Below are 27,711 nucleotides of genomic sequence, written 5' to 3'. Positions count from 1 at the left end.
GCATTTTGTTTCTTTTTCATCCTCGGGAAACAGCACTAAAGAGAACAATACTTGTCAATATTAGCTGCTCATGTTCAATTAAATAATTTAAAGCCTGAATATCCCACCCAATTTTGTGCTGAGAATTGGTACATTAGGTAAACATCTGCTAGAGACCAATGTTTTGGTTTCTGAGGCTTTCAAGTATTTCAATTCTTTTTATATGCTTCAAAGTGATCATTATAAGGAGTATAAAAATATTGCTCAAATATGCAGGGGTGTAATCAGGAAGGCCAAAACACAACTGGAGTTGCAGCTAGCAAGGGATGCAAAGGGTAACAAGAAGGGTTTCTACAGGTATGTTAGCAACAAGATAAGGTCAGGTAAAGTGTGGGGCCCTTAATGAATGGGGGAGGCAACCTTGTGACAAATGATGTCGAAAAAGCTGAAGTACTCAATGCTTTTTTTGCCTCGGTCTTCACAGACAAGGCCAGCTCCCACACTGTCCTGGACAACACAGTATAGGGAGGAGGTGAGCAGCCCTCAGAGGTGAAAGAACAGGTTAAGGACTATTTAGAAAAGCTGGACATGCACAAGTCCGTGGGTTCAGATCTAATGCATCCGAGGGTGCTGAGGGAATTGGCTGATGTGATTGAAGAGCCACTGGCCATTATCTCTGAAAACTCACGGCGATCGGGGGAGGTCCCGGACGATTGGAAAAAGGCAAATATAGTGTCCATCTTTAAAAAAGGGAAGAAGGAGAACCCAGGGAACTATAGACAGGTCAGCCTCACTTCAATCCCTGGAAAAATCATGGATCAGGTGTCCTCAAAGAAACCATTTTGAAGCACTTGGAGGAGAGGAAGTGATCAGAAACAGTCAACATAGATTCACCAAGGGCAGGTCATGCCAGACCAACCTGATTGCCTTCTACAATGAGAAGACTGGCTCTGTGGATATGGGGAAAGTGTTGGATGTGATATATCTTGACTTTAGCAAAGCTTTTGATACAGTCTCCCACAGTATTCTTGCCAGCAAGTTAAAAAAGTACTGATTGGATGAATGGACTATAAGGTGGATAGAAAGCTGGCTAGATTGTCGGGCTCAACGGGTAGTGATCAATGGCTTGATGTCTAGTTGGCAGCTGGTATCAAGTGGAGTGCCCCAGGGGTCAGTCCTGGGGCCAGTTTTGTTCAACATCTTAATTAATGATCTGGAGGATGGGATAGATTGTACCCTCAGCAAGTTCGTGGATGACACTAAACTGGGGGTAGAGGTAGATATGCTGCAGGGTAGGGATAGGGTCCAGAGTGACCTACACAAATTGGAGGATAGGGCCAAAGGAAATCTGATGAGGTTCAACAAGGACAAGTGCAGAGTCCTGCACTTAAGATGGAAGAATCCCATCCACTGTTACAGGCTGGGGACCAACTGGCTAAGCAGCAGTTCTGCATAAAAGGACCTGGGGATTACAGTGGATGAGAAGCTGGATATGAGGAACTTATGGGAGGAGGAGACCATAAAGGAAGGAAAATCTCTGGTGGTTCTTTTAAAACATTCTCTGAAGTAGGATGTGAGTGGGAACCTGTAGATTTTTGAAGAAGAAGGAATGAGGCACACTAACCCTATGCTTCCAGGGAATACATGAGTAAGTAACCTTCTAGAACAGCAGAGATAAGTATCATCCTTCATGAATGGTTGGTCCCTACACTGCATTATGCTCCTTCCTGGCAGCACTCCCCAGCAGAACATTGTTGCCATTGCCTGGGTCCCCCAAAGATAGACAGTAGTAACTGTAGAAGGGAGCCAAAATGATTTAGTGGGGTGTTCAGCTGAATTAACTCTGATTAGATTTCTGCACAGAGAACCAGTCCCCTCCTTGAACGCCTCCCACTTTCTAATGCTCCATGAAACCCCACAAGAGAGGAGAACAGTGTTCTGGAGTCAGCAACACCTTACATGTGAACATTTGGAGATCCACATGCCACAGATGCTCCAGAGTAGAAGTTTGGATTCTTATTTTCCACTTCTTCTGCTCCCCATCCTCTCAATTATCACTTAATTCCCCGCCTTTCTATTTTTTGACTTTTTAAAATCTCCTCTGGTTCATTCCTTCACTATGCATATTTTTTAAAATTCATTTATTATAATTACTAATTATTTTTTCTTTAGCATTAACATTTTCTTTTTTCTTGTCTCCTTTTGAATCACCAACATACCCATTCTACAGTCAGTTTTGTCCTATCACGATTCCAGACAAAGGAATTCAAATGCAGCGGTTATTCATCAGTCATAATTGCAGTGTTTTGTTAAATAAGTGCCAGTGCCTTATTATATGGAATCATATACTCAAAGCATTTGTGTGCTGGTAAAATGGATCTATTTTAATGCCTTTTTTCCCCTTCGTCCTTCAATCAATTAGGAATAGGAGCACAATTTAAAAACTTCACTATCTATTTCCTCTGGAACTTCCTTCATTTTAACAAAGTACTGTTTTGCTTGCACATTTGACAAGTGACTTGATATAATAACCAACAGAGAGCTGGTTGTAGACTTGAATTAGAATAATGGAGGAAATTAATAGTGTCGCCTTGGATCAAAACAGGATGCAACAGAAAGGGAAGGACTTTAAATTGAAATGAAAAGTTATGATTAAAGATGGTCTAAACAGTCACTGAAAAATAATATATATTGTGTATATCCCTGTGTCACAGTTTCTGGGTAACTGCACCTGTATTTCCCCCCATGCCTCAAGTTCACAGGAGGAGTGCCCAGCAGGTTTCAGGAATCCAGCAGTCATCTGTGTCTGGGCAAGGACTCTTAGCTCTCTTCCTTCTGACCAGGTTTTAAGGCTGCACAGCTCTCAGCTTTACACTGTGTTATCTCCAGAAAGCCAGTCTGCCTAAAGGCCAGTGCCTTTGCTTCCTGTTGTCTCCAAGGGCTATAAACAGTGTATTGCCTGTAGTTAAAAGTTATCACACAGCTCTGTCTAAAAGCAAGCACTTTATTCTTAAAGTAAAAGCTTAACAATAGAAGTTTCTATACAAATGCTAAAAGCTTACCAGAGGTCACTCATCAATCTTATGGAGCCCTGATAGATTAGTCTTTCCAAATCTTCGGCAAGGTTTGGGGCCCCTCTTGGACAAAAGGTCCAGTCTGTTTGTTGGATCAGAAAAAGGCCCTGAATCAATCTAAGCCCAGTCTTTTCATTATGAGCTGGATGAAACCTTGTTACAGGCTGGATTACAATCCTGACGAGGTTGATAAGTGTGAACTCACTCTTCAATTAACATAACTGGAAATGTTTGTGCTGGGGTGTGTGGGAGTATGAGAGAACACACAGATACTGAAGCCACAGACAAAAACAGAAAGAGGCAGAGGAAAAGAGGCAAGAAAAAACAAGCAGGAGCCCATAAGCACAGGGTGACCTTGGAAAAAGCTAGAGAGCTTTTTTGGGTCTGATGTGGGCTAATGACATTGAGGAGCTGGTAAACTAAGAAACTGCTCCTTTTTTGTTCTTGGTTCCTTCTCCATTCAGAAACACAAGACTTTGTATATTCCTTGTAAATAAATGAGATTGCATCACAGAAATACTTGACTACTACCAATTTCTGTTCCTAACCAGAACACCCAGAGAACCCCAAATGTTAAGTAGCTGCTCAGGTCAAAAGGTTTTTCTTTATCTCTGAGTCTCTGGAAAACCCAGTCTGAACTCATATATGCAAAGGAGGTGGAACCTCTATGGAGGTGTTTACAACCTAAGTGATTCATCTTAATCATCCCCCATTTTTGGTTCCTGGCCACTGGAGTTGCATACAACCTCTGGACCACACTGATACATAAATGTAATACAACACAGTCCCCAAAGATATTGCCTGAGGTTGCAATATCAGTCACAGTCTTTTTTTTCTGTTCATAGATCATTTGCCAACAGAATGATTATTAATATGTTTATAATTATTGGACATTTTTTGAGAACAAATCGCCTCTGTGTTGCTTGAGAACAGTTCATTTCTCAATTCTTTATTCATGGTGCGCTATTGGTCAGCTAAAATCAGACGGTATCATTTCTACTACTTTCATAGATGAAGGATTTCAAAAAGAAGGATAGGAAACACTCTGGCTCATGCTTTAATATTCTTGTTCACATCTGATTATGGGGAGTTGTATAAAGAAAAACCCTGTTTATGAATAACTAATAATAAGGGGCTGAATGGAAAGACTATTTGGATTTCAAATAAATGTTCTTGCATATTGTTTTTCAGGATTCGACCAGCTCTACAAATGACCCTGCATGAATCATACAAACCTGAGTACTAAGAAACTGGTAATCATATGCTTATTTTTAAGCAAATCATGATTCTCTTTTCAAGAGGATATAAAGTGAGTTAAAAAAATGATTTCCCACCAATGGGGGTGGTCCTTTCGCCCCCCCAGGAATGAGCTCCCAGGGAATGTGGGGAGTAGCCCAACATCCCAGAGGAGAAGTTCCCAGCAGCTATCTGGCTTTAGGGTTTTCACATTGTAAGGGTCATATCTTCAGTATGCTTTATATTTATAGTTCACTTTTCTTTTATATTCATTTTTTATTCCTTTTTGTTAGTTTGGTCTCTCACGTGGGATTATTTGAGAACTCAGGCAAAATTCCCCTTTTGTTTATAAATTGGCACACAGGGACTAATCCTGCTGCCATTCAGTCAGCAGCAGCACCCCGAATCTACTGAAGCACTTAAGTATGTGCCTAAATATTTTGCTGAATAGGCGCTATTGACATCAGTAGGAGTAAAGGGCCTCATCTGTTACCCAATACGTTGGAGCCCAATGGCTCCCTAAATGTCTAAAAGTGTTTGACACTGTCCAACATGACTGTCTTTGAAAGATACTGGCAGTCACTGGGATTTCACAGCATCTCACTGAACTAATCACAAGTCTCTACCACCACCAACAGACCATGGTGCAAACTGCAGTAGGTGACCCTGCCCTGGTTTACCACAGGGCAGGGTGGGAGACAAGGGTGTTCCCCAGTGTCTTTAACATATATGCAGAATGTATAATGAGACAACATTTGGAAGGTTTTGACTAAGTGGAAGAAGCAGGGATTTCCATTCTCTTACCCAACCTCAGATATGCTAATGGCACTGCTACAAGGCACTAAATGTTGGAGTCTGTTCAAACAGTTAGTGAGGAATATGGACGGTTCCTGAATGCAACAAAATGTATGTATATTGCATGCCTTTACACTGACATGACTAACAAAACTAGAATGCAAGCAGACATCATGATCGACAGACAAGCTGTCAAGGCAGCAGATGAATTTAATTTTCTGGGATCATATTTATCCAATCAAGGAGGCTGTTCCAAAGAAATTGGAAGAAGACTACGGATGGCTTGCTCAGCTATGGGCTCCCTTAAGTAAGTATGGAAAAACTGTGGTATCTTGAAATGTATGAAGGTATGACTGATGAAAAGCCTAATTTTTAACATGGTGATTAATGGATGTGAATCATGGGAAGCTAATGCTGCTGACAAGAAGAAAACTGATGCTTTTGAAATGTGGCGCTGGCGAAGACACTTGCCCTCTCCTGGATGGAAAAAAACAAGAATGCCTATGTTAGAAATGTATCAGAGGGGTAGCTGTGTTAGTCTGGATCTGTAAAAAAGCAACAAAGAGTCCTATGGCACCTTATAGACTAACAGATGTATTGGAGCATAAGCTTTCGTGGGTGAATATCCACTTTGTCAGATGCATGTAATGAGAGAAGCAGACCCTGATGCTGGAAATCCACAGACACAAAATTATGTGCTTTGGTCATATTAGTCACAGAGATGGAAATAACCTCGAGAAAGTTATTATGGAAGGAATGGTGTACAGTCATTGTAGTGAGGGATGACCACTGAGGAGATGGATGGATGGAGTGTGGCAGATCATTGGGAGGTCAGCTGCTGAGTGATCAAAATTGGCAATGGCTTGTGAAGGCTTCCAAAAATTCTGCTAAGATGAACTGATATTCAGATGTGAATAAATGGATTTACTTACTTAATGGCCCCTAGTAGACTGTTACATCTGCTGGGGATCAATGGAGAGTAGCAGTTCTCTGCTACATCCCCTCAGGTCAGACACATCCCAGACATGCCTCTTTACACTGTGAGAGAAACTCAGGAGGAGGCCACTGGGGGATTTTCCCTCACACCAGCAGAATTGTCAGTTAGCGGTCCCTGGTATTACCACCTGGATCTTTCAAATCTATATGTTGGCAAGTCCTCAGATTTGTATCTCATTTGAAAGAGTCAGGAAAACCTCAAACATATTTGTACCTATTTGCTTTGTCCTTGTGTTTTCCTTATATATCTCAGATTGAAAAACAATGTCCAAGGTAAATTTCATGCCCATTTTAGGTACATATTAAGAACATATAGTTTTTCCCCACATATCATCTACTTTTCATGCCATACCATCCTTGCAGACACAGGGAGCAGCCAGGGGCAGCTCTATCTTTTTTGCCGCCCCAAGCATGGCAGTCAGGCTGCCTTTGGCGGCGTGCCTGCGGGAGGTCCCTGGTCCCGCAGCTTCGGCGTACCCGCCGCCGAATTGCCACCTAATCCGTAGGACCCGCGGACCTCCCACAGGTGCGCCGCCAAAGGCAGCCTGACTGCCGCACTGACAGTGACTGGCAGGGCACCCCCTGCGGCTTGCCGCCCCAGGCACACACTTGGAGCGCTGGTGCCTGGAGCTGCCTCTGGGAGCAGCACAGTGTCACAGTCATTCCTGTCTGTGGCTTGTTTATCCATTAAGCCCAATCTTATCATGTCCTTGTGTACAATGTCCCACCAATTAGTCAGCTGTCGGCCTCTAGGTTGGACTAACCTTGGTTGGGTTTGCATTATTTTCTTTGGCAACCTATCTTCTGTTTGTCTTCTACAGTGTCTTTGCCATTGTAATCTGTTTGACTGTAGCAATCCTGCAGCCTGATTTCACATCTTACTCTCCTTCTGACTTCATTTGTCTTAAAATTATTCCACTTTATACCTGCCATGTTTCAAAGAACTTTCATCTCAACTGCTTCCAGCCTTTTGATGTCTCTTTCATCTAATGCACTTTCTTCCAGACCACAGAGTAATACTGTCAGTACACTAGTTTGATAAAATTTCACTTTGGCACCAAATGTAATGTTTTTATCAATCCATAATTTTGTCAATTTCTGTGCAGCACTTGTAGGTAAGATGCATCTATTTAACCCCCTATATAGAAAAAGTTAATATTTTTTCAGAAACATCTGTAATGCTAGGTTAATAGATTTGACACATTTGATGTTTGGGATCACCCAGACCAGTAAGGGGATCTGTCACTTCCTGCCTTGTGACCTTGGATGCCTTTATGTTGTGCAACTTTAGTTTAAACCCCTGACACCAGTAACCTGTCCACAAGCACAAGGTCTCATCCTGGCTTCCACTAGCATAGTTACTCCTTGCACAGTGACACCAACAGCCATTATAGTTTTGGGTCTCCCTAAATTTGTCCTCCCTGAGTTCTTAACTACCAGATTCTCAGACTTTTCCCTCTGGTTTGTTCCCCCCACCCCACCCCTGAAGGCGTGAAACCAGCACCCCATCCCCAGACACCAGCTTGTTTTGGCACACCCACACCAGAGAGTTTGCATAATGGAGATCTGCTTGGGGTAAAAATAAATGAAAGGTTTATTTAATAGAAAAAAAACACAGATTCAAAGATGAAATAGTAAGTGAGAGCAAACATATACATGTTACACATAAAATAAATATAACAACACAACCTTTGGCTTTGCAATTCCATATTAGATAAAATCCCTTTTCTAATACAAGTTACCTATTGCCTTTTAACAGTTTGCCAGCATACCCCCTGCAATAGAGGGGAGCCAGTGTTTCATAAACAGCAACCACCAAGTGACTGCCCCTCTGTTTCTAGAAACCTTTCACTTTAAACTCCTTCCATCTTCAGGTTTTTTTTCTTGTCACTATAGATGTCCCCAGTTATCTCAATGTCTTTCCATTAACTTTAATGGCCCATGTTGTTGCCTTTTTGTGGGTTGTACAATGGATTGTTACTTGTGCCTAGTTTTGTGTAGATACCTGGCTTGATAAGTACCCCTCTCTGCTGTGACGTGTACTTGAAATTGTAGTACAGTTTTCTATATATATAGCTTCATAACCACAGTGTGTATCCATATCTCATAATGGCCATTAACTTCAGAACACTACAAGCTTTCAAAAAAGACCTTACCCAACATATTTTTATATCACAACAGCATTGTATACAATCAGTTCTTCAACTGCATATTCTTTGGGGTTCATGTCCCTTTTCTCCCCTTAGAATGTCTGGGCCCTGATCATACAGCACGTATCACAATAGTACAGATTTTATTTTGTATCATTAACTTTCATTAACACGTTACACATATATTTAAAGAGATTTTCCTATGAAAACAGTGACTACGTAATAATTAAATAAATTGCTGCAGTTGTTGTGGATGTAAAACAGACTAGATTACAAATCTGACAAAGAATAAATAAAAATTAGGAAAAAGCAGCTCATTGCTTTTCTTAAAAAACATTAGGGCCTAAATAGTCTCCTATGTTTGGGCTGCATTGCATTTTGCTACCTAAGCAAAATAGTCCCACGGCTGGCATTGCCAGCCACTGTAGAATCATCCCAGCATAGAAGAATCTTCCAGTGGCACTGGAGTCAAAATAGACTGTGGGGTGTACAGCTCCCTCTCTGCTAAAATCATAGGGAGAGCTCCACTCCTCCTGGGTGGTGCTGCTAAAATTACAGAGAGTGTGTCTTCTCTTCCTTTGCTAATGTTTTTACCTTATTTTATCCAATTGGGTAGCGTAGAATCAGTAGAGGAAGCAAGGCCAGGGTGTCCCTGTGCCTCAGCAATCTCTGGCTAACTGATCAGGTCCTTCGGGCCATTGGCAGCTGGTGTAATTACGACTGTTTCTCAAATTTGTGGTGAGGAGCCTACCCACCCATAACCAGCTCAGGATTTAAGGAGGCCAACCATGGTTTATCACCACCACCATTTACAAACACCCCCTGCGAGGGTATGCTGAGTGCTCCCAAGCCACAGCCGAATATTAAGGCCTAGAACATATAAAGTGAATTGACTGACTAAATAATTATAGAAACAACACATTTCTGCTTCACTGACAAATGCAATTCCATTTCTGTGAGGTGTGGGGGGAAGGGGCTGTAGTGTGTGATGGGATAAAGAAAGAAGGGAGATGTGTGTCAGAGAATAAAGATGCACAGAATTGACATCCTCCTGTAAGTGCCTAGCTCACTGTGAATATAGCATATAAAATAACAAGAATAATATAAGTATGTATTTACTTTAATAGTTATTTCTATAATATTAATTCTTTCATGGATATATGAATATACAACTGAGATTTCTTTTTCAAAAACTACTTTTCATAGTAATTATCCTTTCTGAGCATGCATGTGTGTGCACATGCACACACTTTCTGGGTGCTACCAGTTGTACTATGCTCATGCTTCAAAACAAACACAAAAATGAAAACAAAAAACCAACCCCACAGCCGCAAGTCTCAGAGCCTGGATCAACTGACTTGAACTCACAGGGTTTGCACTATGGGGCTAAAAATAGTCACGTAGATATTTCCGCGTAGTCTGGAGACTGGGCTCTGAAAAGCTCCCCAGTCACCGGGTTTCAGAGCCTGAGTTCCAGGCAGAGAGGGAACATCTACACTGCTATTTTTAGCCCTATAGTGTGAGTCCCGCTGGCCCAGGGCAGTTGACCTGGGTTCTGAGACTTGCAGCTGTGTTTTGTGTTTTTTTTCAGTGTAGACGTACCCTGTTGTGTGTCACACCTACATCACAAGACTAGTCTATATTCCACTTAACAAAGGAGAATCTTCTTTTTTCTTATTCTGCCTTTCCCTAGCTAACATATTGTGTCAGTGTAGTTGTAGCCATGTCAGTCCCAGGATATTAGAGATGTCTCTCTAATATTGTGTCAGCACAAAGTGAATGTTAGCTATGGCCAAAGTTCCTCCTGTTGATTTCAAATTGAATTTGAGCATGAATGACAACAGTAGGGGGGAGGCCATCTTTGTATGTTACACACATCTTTTAAAAATATTTCATTTCTCAGTGCCTAAATGTATGTAAAAACTTAGGCACTGAGAAATGAAATACTTTTAAAAGATGTGTGTCTGTGTGTGTATATATAGGTATACATTTAAAAGATAAATTGATATAGATATTTATTAGTGTGGCACTGAGCACTGAGAAGATATCTATATATTAGTATGGCACTATGAAATGAAATATTTTAAAAAGAGATTTCTTCAGCATTTATGTATTATTAAAAAGAAAGCACATTGTATTGTTAACAAAGATCCTTGGTCAATCAAATATAATTTCCTTATTGCTGATTCTTGATTGCTTCCATGACAACGCCATTTCATAGCTAGAATATACTTACATACAATTAAGCAATGATCATACATGCTTGTTCTACTGAAGTTAACTATTAAAAGTCATCTTAAGTTGGTCTCTAGGTTTGTTAACTTCTGGTCCCTCAAAGGTATTGTACAATCATAGATATTAAGAGATCATGTGAATAATAATGTGTTTTATGATGGTTCTGTTTGCATCACTATAGTTAAAGCTCTACAACTGTAAAATCAATTTGTTAAGAGAAGGTTTTATTACATGTTATTAGTACATGTACATTAGGCAACTCTCTTCCTCTCTTACTACCGAACAAAAGGACCATAAAGGACATTTATTTAACCATAATATACTAGACTAAAATAATAACAAAAGACTGGCATTAGTCTATACAAAAAAAGTCATTTCTGTTGGAAATGTGGTCGGATATTGTTAAATAACTCTGTCATTTCCTAGGGCATTGCATAGCCTCTTCAAACGTTGAGCAATTGTGCAGTTCCATCATCTAGTCACAACAGGGTGAAGGTTACCTGTGAGGCCTCCAGCTGGAATTCTGGAGTCTGCCCTGGATTGCCTTGTTTTTGAGGATTTAATTCGAACCCTTCTCAATGTAACTACATTTTCAGTACTTTAATAGTGATGTGAGAATGGCAAAGAATGTGACATAGAAGACTCTACAGTTCAAATGTAAAATCATTTAATGAATGCATGCCACATGCCTTACTCATTATGCGGAATCTGGTCCTCAAGTTTGGCAATACGTACACTAATTCCCTATTAGAAATGTGATTCTACATTCCTCATTTAGAAAGTAGCATAAAAAAATCAAGATGTATGGCTAAAAAAGCTTTTATACCATTTTGAAGTTTCCTGGTATGTTTTTTAAAGCAAGAGATAATCCCTTTTTTCAGCTATTATGTTTTATTCTGTTGAGGGTTGATGGCTATAAAACATTGTACCTCCCTTTAAACTTTTCCATATAACTTGATTAGACAGCAGTAATCTCTAATGCTTTCATGTGCAAATTTAGGAGTGACCCAGAACAAACGAGTTTCCTTCATCACCATAGCAACCAGGACTGTGGAAGAATGCCACTCACCAGGCAATGCAAGTCAAATTTCATCCCTTTGATGTTAATTAACACATTGCTTTTAGAAAAGTCAATGCATTTTTCTTCTTTAAATGTTTGTGATAAATTTGTAATACTCCTGAAAATGAGAGGCAGCTACAGTAGCACCAGCTAGAGACAGGTACAGTGTGGGCAGCTTACTTTAGCAGATTCCTCACACAACACTGCTAAGTCAGCAACCCAGCCGGCGTGTGCATTAGCAGGCTGCCTTCACTCACCTAGGGCACATTGTATGGCATGGAGCTACAGGCTCATCGAGTACTATAATAATGCATAATATTAGCAAAAGAAAAAAATAGGGAAGAGGTTATAAACATTTTCTATACTATTTTATTTATTATTGAATCCATTTTTCATAATTTTTTCATTGTACAGTTCCTTGGACTATATATCCTTCTCTCTCTGATTCTGACTTAGCTCTGATGTCCTTTCAGTAGTTGTTTATGGCTTAATCATTGCCTCTGAGCCACTCTTACAAAATCTCATTAGGGAATACTGAATTGTTCCGAATTTAGTTTTTGATAATAGAACATGAGCGTTTGAAGTGGCCAAAGGGCCACAAACCACCAAAGAGATTCAGTAGGGCTCCGGTGGGGGGGAGGAGGAGAGGATTGATGCTTCAGTGGTTAGGTTGCCACCTAGTCTGGGACTCACGTTACCTGTGTTCAATTCCCTGCTCTGTCACAAACTTCCTGTGTGACCTTGGGCAAGTCACTTAAGCTGTGCCTTCACTGCAGCATTAACTTATGTGATCTACACTTGAGTTAAATTCTCTTGAATTTGCCTAGCTCAAATGAGAGTGATCACACAGTGAAACAACACTTGTGCTGCACCATGATTTAGTTACTGCACAGAGTGGTTGTGTTAGCACAGGATTTCTCAAAAAGGGTTTGCCGCTTGTGTAGGGAAAGCCCCTGGCGGGCCAGGCCGGTGTGTTTACCTACCCCGTTCGCAGGTCCGGCCGATCGCGGCTCCCAATGGCCGTGGATCGCTGCCAAAGTATCTCTGTGTCTCCGTTCCTCATTTGTAAAATGGGGATAATAATACTGCCCTGCCTCACAGGGTTATTGCAAAGATAAACTGAAAATTTGAGGAGCGCAGATACTATGGTAATGGGGGCCATAAATTACATAGATAGAAGAAGTCAGTTTAAGACTTCCCCCTTGCGCACCCACTTCTCTCCTTGCTCAAGCTACCTTACTTGCAGTTGAGCTAGAAACAAACCTCACTTAGGGGGTTAAAATGGCGCTCCCTATACCACTGCCTAGTTCAATCACAGCAGTAGTGCAGCTACCCTAGACAGGTAAACTGACAATGTAGAACCATGCATTTTTACCACAGCATCATGAAAACCTGCCCTGCACTAGTGCTTAAACAGCTGTGACTGGACTGCACCTCCTCGCAACTCAGAGCTGGGACATAAATGACACAATTTCAACAACTGGATAATTTCAACGTCTACTTTTCTGTAAAATCTTTATGAATTTGCTGCACAGTGCAGCATAGAAAGACATTAGAAGCCCTCATCCTACTGTAACAAAAGGCTTTGCTGAAGGTCAAAAGTTACTCCTTTTCTGGGACTTATTAACTTTAGTACTAAAAATAATTCATACTAAATAACGTATTCTGGCTAGGTTTGCACCCCAAGCATAGCCACCTAAACCTAGTTTCTGTTTTAAAACGTCTGTCTCTGATCCTCGTTTACTCTCAAGCGAACTAATCCCAGGTCCTTCACAGCCAGGATGGAATTTAACAAGGCACACCTGCTTCAGTTCATCAACAAGAATTTACTTATACATGCCAAGAGAATGGGGATCCTGCCGTCCTACCACAAGCTTGAAAATGAGGGTTGTTTATGATTCAGAAGAACCATTTGTCTCCATGCAATTGAATAAGGTGTACAACACCATAACACAAACCGTATAATCACATTCTATGTCAAAGCATAAACAAGATAAAACAAAGATTAAAATCATATTCTGTGCTAGAGAGCATATCAAAGAATGCTAAGCCGGTATGGCCCGGTACGGAGTACCAGTAAAAAAAGGTACAGTAGTGTACCAGCAAATAAGTGGAGCATTCAGTACTGGCTTACTTTCACCTCTTTTGGCTGCATAACAAAAAGTTCAAACTCAAAGCTAATAAAAGCTTGGAAAGGGAAAACTCACTGTCACATTTGTTTGTTGTTTCTCTCCCTCTCCTCCTCCAGCCCGACTGCCTGACACGGCTAGGCTCCGCGTTCCCCCGACCCTTCCACTCAGCAGGGGCTGCAGGGGCTCCCCTCTAGCTTGTAGCAGGGAGAAGCCTCCCCAGGTAGCCTGCTGACTGCATAGGAAAGTTTAAACTTAGCTGTTCACTTACTGTTCATAGATTTGAACTTGGAAATGGTTCCTGATTTTGATTGTATTTTTTGTGTATTATATTATTGAAGATTGCTTCATCCAGGGGGGCAGAAAAGAACTGCCCCGGCTTTGGTCACTCCCCACCCTGCCCAAACAACCGTGAGTGAAATTAAGAAGGATGCCAGAAATAGCCCCGAATCCCACGGTTCAGACCGTGGAGTGAACAGCTAAGTTTAAACTGTTCTTATGCAGGCAGCAGGCTACCTGGGGAGGCTTCTCCCTCAGCCAGTCCCCCTGCTCCTTGCTACAAGCTAGAGGGGAGCCCCTGCTGAGTGTGGGGGTCAGGGGAACATGGAGCCTAGTCGCGTCAGGCAGCCTGGCTGGAGGAGGAGGAGGAGGGAGGACAAGGAGTGACTGAGTTTTCAGTTTTTCGGGCTTATTCCAATAGTGAAGTTTTATTACAGACAGTACAGGTAGTAGTAATAGTAGCTTTATTTTCTATATCTAAGTCATGCAATGGGAGGTATCCATGAAGTATGTAGCAGAGGTGGGTTGCTTGTGTTTGGACTGTACAGGTAAGAAATGTAACTTACTTCCATCCTGGCCCCGTCCCTTCTGTCTGAGGCCCCGTCCCTTCCGGGGGGTGGGGGTGGGGGGAGTGGGACCTGTACCAGTAAGAGCTGTATTTTACTTTCATCCCTGGACTAAGTTCCAATTACTACTTTTGCTTCCACAAAAATGGAGACCCGTACCTTAAAATCTGGCCCTATGTGTAAAAAGACTGAACCATGGTTTTTCTCTCAGTCTAATTAGATCTCTCTTTTGTGAAGCATTTAGGAAGTGGAAGAAAAATGTCATGGTTTCCTGGAAATGCATGAGAATATTTATATGTAATAAGTACATAAAATTAACATGTAACAAACATCAGAATGTCAAGTCCTCTTTTTTTTAACCACAAGTGATTAATTTAACTGTGCAATTGCACAACCTTGTATATAAGCCATCCTAAGGTACTAATTCATCCAACACAGCTTGGTTATTCAATGCTAATTTTGCCAAGTAATGTATTAGAAAATCCATATCAGAACTTCTAAGAGTAACTGTTTAATATAACTGCACATCTCCACACAAGAATAGGATTCAGATTGGAGTTTAATTGGGTTTACCTCGGGGGTAAGTGTGTTTTCTCTGTAAAACATGGGATCTTTTTAAGTGTCTTAAATATAAACTAGAGTATAATATCCATGTGCTACTTATTTCTGAGCTGTCTGTACTAATCTGAAAAAAAATGATATACTATTTCCTTAACAAAAGAAGAAAACAGAAGACTAAAGAGAGAGAAGGTTGGAATCTACATAACTTGATCTGCATATTTCCTATATATCCCCAGAATATTTTTGTAGCTGATGCTGCCAGAGACATTATATCATTTGTGATTTCTTCGGCACATAAAACTTTCTGAGATGTAGGAACAGATGCAGATTCTGATTCATGTACTTGAGCAACACACATAGGTAGAAGTTAAATGGAAGAATGTTTAAAACAATATCTTTTCAGTGATCTTTTTCCACTCCTGTTTGTGCAATCCTGTATCCATAAAACATAGATTAACTGCTAAGCATTGGGATAAATCCAAACTGCACCAGATCATTTTATGCTGAATACTGAACATTTTCATGGAACACAAGTATATATATTTGGCTTACATCTTAGATAATGGCTTATTTTAGTTTTGCTTTGCATTCTTCATTACTATGCTTGAAAAAACTAAACAAACTGCAACAACAAATACCTCAAAACATAACAGAAATAAAAGCAGCTTGCAAGTGTATTTTTGGTGATTTGAACTAGAGGGGAAAATGTTGATTTGGGATGGTGGTGCAGGTACTATAGCTAGTAGATGCAGAGGATGTAATGTGTCTGCAGCTTAGTTTGTTCATGAATGTATTGAACCCAGGAAATAATGAAGATACATTTCAAGGCTATTGAAGAGAGAGTTTTCATAGCCAATATGTACAAGAGGCCAGATTCTGCCAACTTTTACATACTTCATTTCACAAGTGACCCCACTGAAATAAATACTTTTTTGTTAAGTACATTAAGTGGCTGAATCAGGCCCAAAACAATTATGTACAACTATTTCTGTAAGTGTGGCAAATGGAGAAAGTTCACTATCCTGTGACTCCTAAACTCTGCCAACTATGAGTGATTTAGAGTTAGGACAATGGGTCTGATAGAAAATGAAGGACTACTGCCTGAGAGAGTTGCGTAGTAAATTTTGCTCAATAAACTAATGGCTCAGTTCAGTCACCCTTTCTCACACTGAAGTAATATCTCATTCTGTAAGAAATCTGAAGCAGAATAAGGTACTTCCCAACATGAGTAAGACTGGCAAAACTTCTCCGTAAAGTAATGAATTGAGCCTTTGCTCTGATGCCGTTATTGTTTTTGCTGTAAGTGACGGGCAGTTTCTTTCATATTTTATATATTACTGAACATGCTTCATTTTTTGCTTTATTTTTGATCGGCAAACAGCCCCTCAAACCACTCATTATTATGAGAGATGCTTTGCAGGACAGCACTGTAGCAACATTGGTACAGTGGAAGAAGGCGTAACTACAGCAGAAGAAATGCTAGAAAAAACAAGGAAAAAGTATGACTTCTTTGTTCATGTGTATGCAGCTCCCATTGAAAGATCACAGTCAGGAGTAAAGAGGTGGTATCGATAGCAGCAAACATACAAGCAGGCCCCTGAAAACCACTGGAAGCAATTTTGGACAACAAAGAAGCCCACTTACAGCCCATAGGAGAGAGAGGCCTGCACTCATAATTGGCAACTGAATTGTGCAATTTGATATTTTTCCATTATGTTTCCTATTAAGAATCACTATGCATTTCTCATAGTTTATGGCTGAAGAGAGGAGACGCTTTGTTGACAAAGAGTAAAGAGAGAAGAAAAAGTGTTTGTGATTTTTCCTGCTTGATCGCGGAACAATCACTGGAGTACCTTTCCCTTATTAAGCTAGGAAATGTGACTATATAATGGTTATTGGTATTTTCTGTAACATTAAAGTGAAAAATCTGTGCATGCTAAATGGCTTTAGTATATAGGCACCTATGATCATAGAAAGACCTGACATCAAGTTGTCTGCCTTCAACACCGTCTCCTATCAAAAGAGAGAATTTTTTAAATAAATGTTTGTGTTTCTTGAACTTGGTACAAAGTAAGTTGCTTATATATTATATATTCATGATGTGAAAAATTTCACATACACATCTGTGCTCTTAGGCACCCAAATGGTTCAAAAACAAGATTATTTTCAGGGAAAAGACATGTCCTTTGATAAGACCTTTGTAAAAAAACAAAAAATGTGTTTACATCAGTGCATATGTGCCCTCCTCAATTCCCCCATGTAGCAACAGAGGAAATGGAAGCTCTCATATGCCCTTCAATAACCCTCAACAAAACAATGTCAGTAATTAATTCCAGATACATTGCCTTTCAACTGTACCATTTTAGGATTTTTAAACTCCTTCTTACCTTCTAGTTTCACATCATAGTGCTGTCTAGCCCTAAAAATGGTATAATATAAAATAGCCATTCTGATGGGGGGTGGCAGAGGTAAAGGGAACAGCTTCTCAGGAAAATTAAACCCCTCAAAGCGTCTCCTTTCCCCCAAATTTTTGTCTTTATAAAACATTTCGTACTAGTTTGGATAAGCAAGTATAATACATACTTGCAGTGCAGTCTGTCTAAATAATTTGATAGGCAATTATCTACAGTACCATCTGTATCTGAAGTTAGATATTTTTCATGTGCCTAGATACAGAACAATTTGAAAATAATTTGCGCTAGCATTTTTGTATACTTAGATGAGGGCTGCACATTTGCAATTCACTATTAAAAACACTGTCATTTGCAGTCACCATGATTAATAGAGCCATGATTAATAGAGCCATAATTTAGTATGATTTTTTGACCTTGCATTCAGTATTTTACAGAAGGTGTTTTATTTAAATAATATCTTTGTTTAATTATCAGGAAAGATTTATTTAGTAACAATAACAAGATGGTACAAAATAGGTTTCTTCACTAGATCACAACCTAAGAGAAATAAACTATTATAATTTAATCATGTCGCTGCAGTGTCTGTAAGTAAACACCCATTTTAAATCCAGAGCTCTGTCAGAAATAATATTTGTTATTAAACAACTTTTTTACCTGTAGAATGATATGCTATGTTGCTAAAACTGAAAGTATGTTAAAAATCTTAATTTCATCAACCGAATTATTTATTTTTGGCATTTCATGTACTTTAGATAATAAAAATAGAGTAGCTGGCTGCATTTTTGTCTGCGGTCAGTTTCAATTTCTAGTTCACTTGTCCTAAGCACCGGATGATGTAAACTTTGCAAAGCAATGCTATATTCCAAAAAATACAGTTGTCATTGTTTCTTTTTATTTCATGATAATGTTACTATTAATATTAGATTATGTTAACACTTTAAAAAAATAAACACAGTTTTCAATCCTTCCAATGTTAGTTTAATGCTATTAGAAAAATACTTTTTCTGCGTTTCTTGTTGGCGCAATCAGAACCCAATATATATAATCACAATTAGTCAAATGCCTGAGAATCTAATGGAGTGCTCACAGCCTTAGGCAGGTTCACACAAAATTTAACTTGTGCTTATCTGTCTGAAGCCGAGGAAGCGTGAAATGTACTGTACACAGCACTTATCTGTTTTACAGGTAGTTTGATCTTTCATATTTTTGTGAGCTCTCTCTTCTTAGCTATTGCATTTTTAAACAAATCTTTGTTAGTTCCTAAATAAAACTAATCTACATATAGCTGGCCCCATCTTTCTGTGATTCTGGTGATGACATTCTTTTTCCTAAAAAGTAATTGCTTTGTTTCTGTAATGATGGCATCTCTGTCTCAGGAGTCATACTTAAGTCCATTACAGTAGAAAATTTTCATTTCTTTTCTATTTTTTTATTTTGAACAATAGGTTGCATTTGTTTTTTGGGGGGAGGTGGGGTGTGTGTGTGTGTGCTAAAGCCTTTATCTTTTTAGGCACCAATTTAGCAATATGAATCAGATACAATTTAGTCACTACAAGGCTGGTATAATGAATCAATTCACTATTATTTTAACTTAATGGTTAATGAGAGAAACTTCACAACACCAAACAATACATGTGACATTCAACTGATAATCCATACATTGTTTGGTAGGTATTATTCCCTTTTCAAAGTAAAGCAAGGCTGCAAATACGTTTTATATCCCTGTTCTCTTATGGGCTGCTTAAGCGTCCTTAGGATATCCTCTTTTTCCTGTCTTTTTTTTTTTTTTTAAAGCTAAGAGCTACCTGAACCCAGAGGATTAAATGAGAGCGATGTCAATGCATTACAATGTCAAAGTCCTGTTTCATGCTGGTCAAGATGGTTCATTTAGCAGTCTTGGTTCACTTTTATGTTGGGGAAGTATGATTGCTCTGTAGTCTCTGACATCCTTTCCCGTTGTTGAGTATTTTGAATGTTATGGTAATAGAGTAAAGGAGGGGGGCAATGGGTTCACGGACCCAAACAGCACATATGAATGCTCCGATAAAGTGCAGTCAGCTGCCTCCAAAGATTATGAGCAGAGGGCAGCACAACAAGGAAATAGGTATTTGATTGCATTATAAATGTTAAATCAAAATTTTCCATTTCAGCAGCAAGACTTTCAGGCTAGATACATTAATGCACATGCCAACACCTCTCTAAGTGAAAATGGAAATAGAGAACACATGAAAATATTAAGATTTATTGCTTGCCAGCAAAACTAAATAGCTGGCTGCTTTACATAAGAAGGGTTTATAATTATAAAGTCGTTTGTGCGAATTAAGACTGTTTATTGTAACCACGCTGATGTGGCTGCCTGTTTTGCTTTTTCTCCAAAGCAGCATGATAAAAATGAACAGCTCTCACAATAACTATTCAGAGTATTAGATTCAAAAAGTTATGTTCAGTGCAAGCACTGCCAGGGATTTTTAATTTGTAATGCATGGGGTTTTAATTTTTTTATTTGTTTATCTGAGGTCCTTTTTTAAAAAGATGTGTGACAATGTCTTTATAATTCCTTTTTTTCAAATCAACTGTGAAAGTAAAAACACATTAAATGCCCTCTAGTAAAATAACATGCCAAGATAACAGATGGCCTTTATCTCTGAGCCACCTTGACTTTATGGTCACCCATACTGTCAATATGATACAGTATGTCTAGGGAAACCTCTATCTACATTGTAGTGCAACATGTTCACTCATTTGCAGATATCTAATAACACACATATTAGATATTATAGATACAGCCAAAACATTTTACTTTTTCTATAGCCAAACAAAATGCAGGCATTACTGCATAAACTCCCTAAAGCATTCAACAGCTTCCTCCCAAGCATCACACTGTAAATGGCATACTGCTGAGACAGAATCAACAGATATATTAGACAAGCTAAATTCAAAACCTCCCTGTTCAGGATTCCAACAGAACACTTCAGTGACTTGCACTATACAAGTCCCCATCTAAATAGTACTAAAAGAGCTATTGTGGATAGCCAAGATTTATGGAATCAACAAATATGCTCAGATGACTACATTAGGAGCAAAAAACCTACAAATATTTCAGAGAGCATTTACTGGGATGACATTCTCTCCACATAAAGCTGATAGAAAAATGTCACAGGCACTTAAAGCACCACAGTCAAAACTACAAACAAACAAGTATTCAGACTGACATCGCTGGCAGTTTATAGATACGCTGTAACCCAACTGTCAAACTAGGAGGAATAAACTCAGTAAGGCACAAGGGTGTTCCCCAGATGCTAAATGTGTGAACACTTTCTAAAATAAGTCTCTGTTTACTATCAGCTTGGTAATGTGGGCATTATCTGACGAGGCTATAAGGATGGATCAACTAATGAAGCCAGATCTCCAGCTCTTGTAAATCAGAGTAGGTCCACTGATGTTAACAGAATGATGATGATTTAAAGCAGCTGAGGATCTGCCCCACAATCTATCAAGTATATAAGAAATGGCTCTGCACAAATGTAACCATCAAAACTCTGATATAGCCTACAGATATTGTTGGTAGGGGGCAGAGAGAGGGGATTTTTGAGCAGAGGACACAGACTGTGTTGTCAGACAGGGGTCTCAGAGAGACTTTGGAAGGTCTGAGCATTTTCAGCTCTCTCTCTTTCTTGGGGAATTACACAGTGATCATTGTTTTGAGCTCTCAGCTACAGGAGGTGACACTGTGTGGGTCTTGCAGAGGGTGAGAAGGATTTGCTATGCGGGAGCTTGTTGTATGGTGGTTGGGGTTAAACTATGAACAGGTATGGTCCATAGGTTGATGGTGTGTTCAGAAGAAGAGAGAAGTGCATGTTTCCAGTGCAGGGGTTGAATGGTAGGTATTGAGAGTTATGTGCAGCGGGTGATATGCTAAGTAGGGTGTAGTGGGCTGCAAGGGGTATATAGATGTGTGCATATAATTTTTACTGTACATATATGGTGTCCATGTCACCCTTTCCAGAAACAGGAAGATGCAAATTTCTCCACCCTGCTCCAGGGCTATGCTGAGCCACAGGGGATATGAGGAGGCATGGCATTAGTTGATTGGCTGATCTCCCTCAGGCGTTCCAGTGGCCAAGGGCAGGTTTAGTCTGTAGTTTCAGACTCTTGGGGTGCCCATCAGAGGCTGATCAGAGGATATAAGATGAATCACTTCAGGGGCAGTGTGGGCCTCCCAGTGGGGGGCAGGTTCTGTCACCTCTGCTCTCCACCCCTACAGCAGCAGCAAGGCAAAGTGCACAAATGGCTGATTTAGCTGCCAGAAAGGGAAATTTCACAGCACAGACATCATATGTGACAACCAATCTGGCAATCCCTATATTCTCTTTCATATCATGACTGGTCACCCACCTTTATTAATTTAAACTGGAACAGGTGCAAAGATGAGGGTGGTCTAGGGAATGGAGGGCCTGTCTTGTGAGAGGAGACTGGAAGAGCTTGGCTTATTTAGGCTCACAAAAAGAAGGTTGAAAGGGGATAGAATTGCTCTCTATAGATACATGGTATGGTGTGTGTGTGTGTGTGTGTGGGGGGGAAATACCAGGGAGGGTGAAGAGCTATTTAAACTAAAGGTCAATGCTGGCACAAGAACAAATGGAAATAAGCTGGCCTTGAACAAATTCAGGGTGGAAATTAGAAGGTTTCTAACCATTAGGGGAGTGAGGTTCTGGAACAGCTTCCCAATAAGAGTTGTGTGGGCAAACAACTTCATTAGTTTTAAGAGACAGAGGGAAAAATTTATGAGTGCGATTGTATCACATAGTTACTTGTGATGGTAGGGGGCAGGACTTAAGAGCCCAGGGCTTCCCTTGTGGTTCTGTCTTATGTTCCTAAAGCTCCCGCTTCAGAGTTTTAGCCAGCCACTGGCAAGGAGTCAGGAAGAGATTTTTGCCCCCTAGTGTATTCTGGCTGGGATTTTTTATCTCCTTCCTCTGAAGCATCAGGAATGGCCACATATGGAGATGGGACATAGCTTGGCATGGGCCAGTGCTGAGATGGCCTCAAACACTCTCTTTCTCAGGTGCTTGGCCAGTAGTTCACATGCGCAGGGTCTAAACAAACTCTGTATTGGCAGTGACCTTGGGGTTTTTTTGCATCTTTCTCTGCAGCATGTGAGTGCAGGTCATTTGCCAAGATTATGTGGATATATCTTAGTTAATCACTTCCCTGTCGCTGTAGGGGCCTCGGGCATTGGTTCCCCTCAGTCCCTCCTATTCTCTGCCTGTGGTATAGAACAGTCTAGTGCAGGCATGGCCAAACTGTGGCTCGCGAGCCGCATGAGGCTCTTTTACAGTTAAAGTGTGGCTCATAGAGCCCCCCACTTCGCCCTCCCCATTCTCTGACTACCAGATTGTGGGGAGTGGGGAGCTCTGGGCTTCTGTCCTGCAGTGGGATGGTGGGGTTAGGGGCTTCTGCCAGAGACATTTGGTGCCTGCTGAGAGTTCCTAAGGGGAGGATCCACAGGTCCTGGAAACGAAATAGTTCCGGAGCACGACTAATGAGATAACAGGGACGGGAGTGAGGTCAAAGGGTCAAACAAAGGGAACCTGATGGGACACCGAGCAGAAAACCTTGGATAGCGCCCACTGCTCCTTGAAGACATCAAGGGAGCCAGCGGACGCCAACCAGAGGAACTCTGCCCGGATGCGTGAATGGACAGAGGATTGGAAATAGGCCCCACAGTCACAGGAGACCCCATCGGCCAACCTCCTCTCCCTGGTTTTATAGATGGCCATTTTAGCCGGGGCCAGGAGGAGGTTCACCAGGAGGTCCTGTGACTTTGTGGGGCCACGGATGGGGAGTGCAAAAATAAAAAGGTGAGGGGAAAAGTGCAACCAAAATCTTAACAAAATATTTGTGAGGAGCCGGAATAGGGGTTGCAGCCTGGCGCACTCCAAGTAAATGTGCACCAGGGTTTCCCTCATGCCGCAAAAAGAGCAGGTGTCTGGGATAGGGGTAAACTGTGCCAAGTACACGCCCGTGCTCACGTCTCCATGAAGGAGTCGCCAACTGATATCCCCGGTGGGCCTAGGGATCAGGGCGCAGTATAGGCTAGCCCACCAGGTCGCCTCACCCTCTAAAGGTGGCAGGAGGTCCCACCACTTTGTGTGCCTGCTGAGAGTTGGGGGACACAATTTAAAGGTCCCCCCCAACAGCTTCAGTCAGTCTCCTGCAGGCATGCCTCCCCTCTTACCCTCAGCGGCCTCTCCCTGCAGCTCCCACTTGTTAGCGCAAGGGGCAGCTCTAGGTATTTTGCCGCCCCAAGCACGGCAGGCAGGCTGCCTTTGGTGGCTTGCCTGCGGGAGGTCCCCGGTCCTGCAGATTTGGAGGCACACCTGCGGGAGGTCTGCCGAAGCTGTGGGACCAGTGGACCCTCCGCAGGCATGCCGCCGAAGGCAACCTGTCTGCTGCCCTCGCGGCGACCGGCAGAGCGCCCCCCATGGCTTGCCACCCCAGGCACGTGCTTGGCGTGCTGGTGCCTGGAGCCGCTTCTGGTTAGCACCATGTGGAGAGGCAGTGGCAAACAGCTGGGTGCTGCAACAGGGGGACACTGCTTTAGCTCCATGAGGAATAGCAGCAACAAAGCAGCGGCTCTCCCTGCAGCACCCAGATGTTTGCCACTGCCTCTCCTCACAGCTGCAGCTCCCAGCTTACAGCTCCAGCAGCTCCATGAAGGGAGGCAGCCTGGCAGCACCATGTGACCAAGCTGGGCCTGGCAAAAATCTGGAGGGGGGGAGCACATGACCCCACATGCCCCCCCACGCTTTGCATTTGGCTTCTACCCCAACACCGTGGAGCGCAGCTGCCAAGGCTCAAGGCTTCAGCAGGAGTGGGGCTGAAGCCCTGAGCCCTGTTAGGCACGCCCCAGCTCTCGAACTTCTGAAGATTGTCATATGTGGCTCAGAGGATCAGTAAATTAGGCCGCCCCTGATCTAGTGTCCTGTGAGCTGTAACACTTCGGTCTACTTTCTGTTGCTGGATTTAGTGTGTGAGTACTGTGTGGTGTTGGTAACCTGTCATATAGAGAAGGTCAAACTAGATGATCTAATAGTTTCTTTAGGCGTTACACTGTATAACTGTATGCTAGTCTGAAATCTGAGCTTGAAATTTTAAGGTTGTACGTGGGGTATTCATTACAGAAAAACAAAAATGGTTTAATACAAAGAAACGTATAAATGTTTGAAAATAATGCCACACTCAAAAATATTCCAAACCGTGGAAGCCAACAGGGCCAAGATAGCAGTATTCAGAGATCATGAGACTCCACTGGAATTTCAGTTTCATCATCCAGTCCAGAAAAAAAACAAAAAACATTTCATATGTCTTGGAATTTCCCATTGGAAAAGATTATGCAATTTGTACATGGCATTTTTTAAGTGACATGGCTATGGTATAGAACCACTGACAGTTTAAATTTAATTACAGATGGCAGCTTATGAAATAATTATAAATAAATGATTGAACAGCAACCACAATGATTTCATGCTTCCTCTTTAGGTGTGGTTAGCACAATGTTGCTGGGTCCCTGTTCTTTTATAAATAACATGACTATCAATCACATCACCCTGTTGCAGATTAGGAATGTTTTCTCTTATTATTTTAGGTAATGAAATGACTAGGAAGCCTACTTTGTGTCTGTAACCCAAAACATGGCTGTTTGAAATAATAAAATATGCTACACTGCAGTCTTCAATGTGTTGCTGGCTATTGGTTGAATTGTGACCATTGGCAAGATAAGCGTTGATCAACAGCTCAGTCTCTCAGACTACTCAGCTAGGGCCACACACAATGGCATAGGACACACTGTTCGCTTAACAAAGAAGTTTGGTAGAAGCTGAACATTCCCATGTGCCTGGACATCTGAATCAAAAATTAGAACCTGAGAGTGAGAATCTTCATGCCTGCTAGATTCCATACTATATCATCCATTTCTAGCCCCCATGGGGATCTCACCTCACCTCCATGAATTCAGAAAATTAATTGCCAATGGTTCTGATACTGATGCTAGATCACTCTAGGAAAAATTCTGCCTGGCTCCCCCAGAGGTTATTTTAATATGTTCAATTTAAATTGGTAGGTAGTTTTTAACCTATTCCTTTCTGAGTCTCTCTTTCCTTTCTTTATTACTATTAGTGCATTTAGACTCCTGTTATTATTCTTCCTAGTGAAGGCTAAAGCAAAGTAGCTATTACGCTTTTCTCCTTGCCATATATTTTCTTCCACCCTTTTAAGTAAAGGACCTACACATTCCTTTGTTATCCTCTTGCTTCCTAAGTATTTTAAAAATGATTAATTTCCTCTCTTACAACCTTTGCTAATGGGACCTCATCTGGTGCTTTTGCTTTGTTTGACTTTGTACATATATAGCATCACTACTCCTTTATACAACTACTCATCCCCTGTAACCTCTCTCTCTCTCTCTCTCTCTCTCACACACACACACACACACACACACACACACACACACACACACACACACACACCTTTTTGCAATTCTATTTTCAATATTAGGTCTTTTAAAGTCTTGGCACAGCCAGAGTTACTGTAAAAACACATTTTTTTAGGTGGTGATGTTGGGGAACAAAGTATTGAAGTGCCACCTTCAATTGAAGTAATTACAGAATTTTTTGTTCTGCATACACTGTATCTTGAATGTGCCTTCCATTGTTTTTAGCAGAGCTGGTCAAACTATTGGTAATGAACTACAAATTTACACCCTTTGTGATAATCATTCATGAACTGATCTTGAATATCTTCAGATGTATTCATCATTCAGAAATACTTGCTGTGCACATGAACAATTATTTTTCAGACTACACGCTGTTTGTGAACTTTTCTTCTGGCTGGTCACCTATTACAGTTTTGATCGCTCACTGGATGACTGAATAACAAATATATCTAGCCATCAATAAATGGAGAATTTCTGATCAAAATTTTCAGATTTATAATAATTCATGCTAAATTGTGCCAAGCTTTGGGATTTGGGAACATTTTTCTCAAATCATGCAGAGGATTTTGGAATACATGTGAGTAACCAACTTCACAAATCAGAACAAACCCAGCATTTTTGTTTGAGAAAGGGAATTAGGTTTTTCTTTTTTCTTTTATTTTTTGTCCAGATGTAGGACCACAATAGGGTGTGATGTGACCAGGGCCGTCCCAGGGGCGGGGAGGGGCCCAGGGCAGAAATGAAAAATCCATCACTTCCAGGCCCGACCCATCACTTCCGAGATGGACCGTGCCAGCCAATCACACAGCGGTTGCCCTGATTCGCCATACCCAAGCGATGGCTCTGGATGTGACTCTTTTGCAACAACAGAGTTTGGTTAACCAGCCATGGAAGGCACATCCAGTGTAATAAGATCATGCAGTGGCATGGAGTTGCTATGCCATACCCATTCTCTGCTGTTAATATAGGGAATTCGGCTGGAGCAAAAGGGGCAAGGCTGGGGTTTCCTTATATCCCACCAGCTCACCACTGGCAGCTGACTAATATGATGTAGCCTTGGGGCTGATCTAATTTAGCTGAAGGACCAAACCACCATTTTAAGGGAGTAAAAAGGAGAGCTTAACTTCACCCTGGAGCTGCCCACCATCCCCAACTTGTCTGTGTAACCCTCAGCTATAGCATTTACTAAGGGAGTGGAGTTTGTCTACTTTGCTTATTCATCCTCAGAGACATACTTTCATTTTCCCATTGATTGTTTTCCAGAGAATTAAATAGGGTCCTCTTTCTATAATCTGCAGATGCCAAGAATTGCTATGGTAACCTTTTGTGTTGTGGTTTAGAAATCTTTCTCCTTATGAAAAAATCCAGCTACCCTTTTATATACTAACAGATTTGTATTACAACCTATCTATTCAAATAAATTAGGATACACCTACTACAGTGCAAAAATGTTCAACCTGAATGCCTGCTGTATATTGTGAATGAAAAGAGTTTTTTTCCAAGGAGTAGAAAATGTAAAATATATAGAAAAAGCAAAACAAAGCAAAACCACCCAAACTAATCTCTTGGAAAATACTGTCAGAAAAGATAAATAAATCTTAAATACCAACACTGATATTATTTGAAACATATAGAAGCCTAAAATATCAAGTCACAGCTAAGTCATGAGCGATATTATTATTTGAGTTTAAACATAATTCGGGAGATATCATTTGTGGTAGTAAAGTAGTAAAGTAAAAGGAA

General features: G+C 41.0%; 1 protein-coding gene across 12 annotated transcripts in view; it reads right to left on the bottom strand.

Moving 5' to 3' along the window:
- The window catches only part of TENM2 (teneurin transmembrane protein 2), a 1,520,094-nt gene that overhangs the window by 1,095,618 nt on the left and 396,765 nt on the right, over positions 1-27,711 (bottom strand). The gene's annotated exons all lie outside the window — the stretch shown is intronic.

This window comes from Mauremys reevesii, linkage group 8 (assembly GCF_016161935.1).
Source record: "Mauremys reevesii isolate NIE-2019 linkage group 8, ASM1616193v1, whole genome shotgun sequence".
Taxonomy (NCBI): Eukaryota; Metazoa; Chordata; order Testudines; family Geoemydidae; genus Mauremys; species Mauremys reevesii.
This window is presented reverse-complemented; position numbering and strand designations above follow the sequence as displayed.